Below are 5,484 nucleotides of genomic sequence, written 5' to 3' on the forward strand. Positions count from 1 at the left end.
CACATAGCCATCATATTTGGGCACATAGCCATCATATTTGGGCACATAGCCATTTTAGGTATCATTCTCATGCATGGTTCATAGGCATATGTAAACGAGCAGCATAATATATCATGGAAGGAAAAAGAAACATAATCATGCATGGATCGCAAGTTAATTTTTCCTAATTCATATCATGGCAAGGGAAGTACATATTAAGTCATAACTTAGTCTAAATTCTCAACCCACTAAGGGTGGCCGAAACATGAATAGGCTCATTTAGGTTTCATGAAATCATACAAGCATATGAACCCACATTCATTTCTATAACATTTAACATAAGGAACATCATAAGCATATTTGATTTAGGTTCTATGCTTCCTAGGTTTTTAAATCCATCTTGGCCGAAACATACATGGTCCAAAACTTGGTTACAATAGCATGTAAATATGTGAATCTTAATCAATTTCCATGAATTTATCATAGGCATTCACATGAGCATATTAGGTTAAAGTTCAAGCTCCCTAAGTTCACCAAGTGTAAGTGGCCGAATGCTACCAAAAGCATAGATTCTAAGCATATGAGTACCCTATAAATTTCATAGCATATCATAGAGAAAATCATAACATATTAGGGTTGAATTTAGGCTTGCCTAAGCCCTACTTTTCATGGTGGCCGAATGTTCAACATGTGTAAACATAACCCTAAGAAACATGAAATCTCAAGTGCATTATGTTATCTTCATATCTTTTCATAGGGTAAAACATAAGCAAGCTAGATTTAAGGTTGAGCCTTATTAAGGTATTTAATCCCTTCATGGCCGAAACCTTGTGATAGGGTCCTACTAGTTCTAAGCACATACAAGTATAAACCTCAAGAGAACATTCACAACATATTATGGAAAACTTCATACTTGATACCTCTTCTAGAATTTACAAGCATGTGAGTACCTTATGAATTTCATAGCATATCATAGGGAGGAACATAAACATGTTAGGGTTGAATTTAGACTTGCCTAAGCCCTACATTTCATGGTGGCCGAATGTTCAACATGTGAAAACCTAACTCTAAGCAACATGAATCTCAAGGGCCTTATGTTATTTTTCATATCTTTTCATAAGGGAAAACATAGCAAGCTAAATTTTGAGGTTGAGCCTCCTTAAGATATTAAATCCCTTCATGGCCGAAACCTTAAAGTAGGGTCCTACTAGTTCTAAGCAACATACAAGTAAAAACATCAAGGAAAATATCCATATAATATCATAGAAGAGATCATAGACATGTTAGTTTTTAAATTGAGCTTCCCTAGGTTTTAAGTCTCTTCATGGCCGAACCCTAAGGTAGAGTATTACCTAACTCCAAGCCTTATACAAGCATGAAATATCAAGGTCATATTCATAACATATCATGAGGAAAACTTAAACATATTGGTTTTGGTTTTAAACTTCCATAAACTTTACAAGTATCCTAACCGAAATTTCTAAAGGAAACTCTACGTTATAATTTCATATAAACCCAAACCAAAAATCATATAACCACTTGTACCACAGGTGAGGGGATACTCACTTCCTCTTGCTTGGTCTTTTCCTAAGAGAAGGTACCCTTTGTGAAAAGAATGAAGAGAGCTTCTCCTCCTAGTGCTCCTTTTTGTTTCTCTTGCTTGTGAGAGGTAGATCTTGAGGGTTCCTTCTTGTGGTTTGGTTTCCTTAGGTAGAAAACCTTAGTTGGATTTTCGGGAAAGAAGAGAGGATGCTCTAGGTCACGGCAAGGTGAGGGAAGGGAAGAAAAATGAAATCCCTTCTTGATTTTCCCTCTTATGCTAAGTGGAAGTAAGAAGTAAAAAGAGGCTTTGCTTTCCCCTCTTCTTAACTCATCTTTTATTCTCTTAATGATGAAGAAATGTCTTCATTCATCCCCCTACTTCCTCTCCTCTCCTTCTCTCTTGTCATCCACGAAAATGAAAAAAAGAAGGAGAAGAAGACAATTTGTCTTTTTCTTATTTTCTTCTTAATCAAGAGAAGGAGGAAGAAGGCTACTTGATGTTTTCTTGCTTCCTTCTCTTAATCATGGTTTTATCTTTATCTATAATATCCATTCTCTATTTAACAATAATTCATGATGGTCTAGTGGTAATTCCAAAATCCATAGCTTAAGAAGGTTCAAGGTTCAATCCTTGATCAATTCTTTTTATATACATATATATTATTTTTCCATCTTATCTGCTTTTATTCTTAGAGAAAATCTTCACATACTTAGCTTAAGAAATTCGTGGGTGTTACACATATAATCTCTAGTCCTTCTCAAGTACTTTAATATATGCTTTACCGTAGTCCAATGTCCTTGTCCAGGGTTACTCTGATATCTGCTAACCATGCCCACAGCAAAACAGATATCAGGTCTCGTACACAGCATTGCATACATAAGGCTTCCTACAGCCGAAGCATAAGGAATTTCTTTCATGTCCTCTATCTCCTTTGATGTCTTCGGAGACATCTCTTTAGATAGAGCTACTCCATGCTTAAAAGGTAAGAAACCTTTCTTAGAATTCTGCATGCTAAAACGAGAAAGAATTGTATCTATATATGAAGCTTGGGATAGACACAACATTCTTTTCTTGCGATCCCTTATAACTTTGATCCCAAGAATGTGTGCACAATCTCCTAAGTCCTTCATATCAAATTGTTTGGACAACCATACTCTTACGTCAGATAATACCTTGACATTGTTGCCAATTAACAAAATATCATCTACGTATAGTACAAGAAATACCATCACGTTTCTGTTACACTTCTTATATACACAAGACTCATCCGGACACTGAATAAATCCATATGACTGGATTACTTCATTAAACCGGATGTTCCAAGACCTTGAAGCTTGCTTCAGTCCATAAATGGACCGATTGATCTTGCACACTAGATGCTCTTTGCCTTTTTCAATGAACCCTTTTGGTTGCTTCATATGGATGTTTTCTTCAAGATTTCCATTAAGGAAAGCTGTCTTGACATCCATTTGCCAAATCTCATAATCCATATGAGCGGCAATGGATAAGAGTATCCGGATAGACTTAAGCATGACTACTGGTGAAAAGGTTTCCTCATAATCGATTCCCTCTTTCTGAGTGTACCCTTTCGCAATAAGCCTAGCTTTGAAGGTTTCTACCTTCCCGTCTGTCCCTCTTTTCCTTTTGTAGATCCACTTGTATCCAACGACTTTTACACCATCAGGTGGTTCTACAAGCTCCCAGACCTTATTAGAGTACATAGACTCTATTTCAGAATTCATTACCTTTTGCCAAGATGCTGCATCTATATCTTGGAGTGCTTCGTAATATGTTCGGGGATTAGGTTCATGTTTACCCAGGATCAAGTCCGAAGACTCTCCCAAAAACATGAATCTCTCAGGTTCCCTCACAACTCTCCCACTACGACGAGGCACCGTCTGTGGTTGTGTATCATGTGTGACACGTGCTGCAGTCTCTTGTGGTACTTCATCTTGCACTGTTGGTACTAAAATAGACGTGTCCTCTCTAAGTTCTTCTATAACAACTTTGCTACTGGGCTTGTGATCCATTATATAGTCTTCTTCTAAAAACTGGGTATTGGTGCTAACAATGACCTTCTGGTCTTTAGGACTATAAAATAAATCACCTTTCGTTACTCTGGGATAACCCACAAACACGCGAACTTCTGTACGAGATTCTAACTTATCAACATCTGGTTTCAGCACATGTGCTGGACTATTCCAAATCCGAATATGTCTTAGACTGGGTTTTCGCCCATTCCATAATTCTGTGGGAGTAGAAGATACCAATTTAGAAGGTACTAAGTTCAGAATGTGCGCTGCCGTTTCCAGAGCGTATCCCCAAAACGAATTTGGTAATTCTGAATAACTCATCATCGATCTAACCATCTCCATAAGAGTCATATTCCTTCATTCTGCCATACCATTCTATTGGGGTGTACCAGGTGCGGACAATTGGGATTGAATCCCGGCCTCTGATAAGTAATTCCTAAACTCTCCTAAGAGGTATTCGCCACCACGATAAGACCGTAGTGTCTTGATACTTTTACCTAGACGTTTCTCCACATCAGCCTTGTACTCTTTGAATTTATCAAAACACTCGGACTTGCGGCGCATTAGGTAAATGTATTCGTATCTTGAATAATCGTCTATAAAAGAGACAAAATATTCAAAACCACCTCTCGCCTGGATAGACATAGGACCACACAAATCAGAATGAACCAATTCTAACACTTCTTTGGCTCTATAGCCCTTGGCCTTAAAAGGCCTCTTGATCATTTTACCTTCTAAGCAAGATTCCACAAATTGGAAAATTTTCCAACTCTAATGAACCCAAGAGTCCATCGGCTATAAGCCTTTGAATCCTACTTAAGTTAATATGACCAAGCCTTAAATGCCAAAGATATGCTTGATTCATTTCCGAAGGTTGTTTCTCTTATTAGTGTTAGAAGATGTGTTATAAATTTTCATATTTTGCTTTGTGGGAGAAATTGGATTTAAAGTATATAAATTGTCAACTAATGCACCAGAACAGATAATCACTTTATTTCTCTTTATAACTACATTGTTATTAAAGGAAACAGAATATCCATCCAAAAACAGTTTAGAAACTGAAATTAAATTCTTTCTAAAATTGGGTACATAAAGATAATTTGTTAAAATCAATTTTCTATTCCTATCAAAAGATAAGTAGACGTCTCCCACCGCAACAGCCGCCACCTTAGTAGCATTGCCCATGTAGACGGTTATTTCTCCTTCATATAGTCGTCGGGTTTCCTGGAACCCCTGCAAAGAATTGCAGACATGATCAGTGACTCCTGTATCTACACACCAGGTGCTGGTAGATAACACCGCTAAACATGTTTCAACAACTAGAGCATGAGATATACCTTTGTTGTTTTGATTCCTACGAGGACAGCCCGCCTTCCAATGTCCTGACTGCTTGCAGATGAAGCACTTGCCCTTCGCTTTCTTCACTCCAGCTTTAGGTCCTGTACTCTGAAATTTATTCACCTTCTTTGCTGAGCTAACTTGTTTCTTCTTCTTCTTTCCTTTCGGTTTAGAAGTAGAACCATTTTCAGCATAGTGAATCTGAGAATTGTGACGAAACAAACCTTCTGCTGCCTGAAGTTCTGTCAGTAGTTCCGCCAATGAATATACCCTTTTATTCATATTGTAATTCAGGCGGAATTGCTCAAAACTTCTAGGTAGCGTTTGGAGGATCATATCGATATGGGTTTCTCCATCAATTTCTCCTCCAATGATTTGTATTTCATTTAGATAAGCCATTATCTTTAGGATATGATCCCTCACGGGAGTACCCTCTTGAATGGTGGCCGTCGTTATCTTTCTCATAGCTTCTTACCTAGAGGCCCGATCCTAGTGACCAAAGAGTTCCTTGAGATTGTTCATAATATCATAAGCTGTTAGTAAATCTTGATGCTGATGTTGTAATACATTTGACATTGAAGCCAAAATGTA

The sequence above is a fragment of the Zingiber officinale genome, chromosome 9B, assembly GCF_018446385.1.
Source record: "Zingiber officinale cultivar Zhangliang chromosome 9B, Zo_v1.1, whole genome shotgun sequence".
Classification (NCBI taxonomy): domain Eukaryota; kingdom Viridiplantae; phylum Streptophyta; class Magnoliopsida; order Zingiberales; family Zingiberaceae; genus Zingiber; species Zingiber officinale.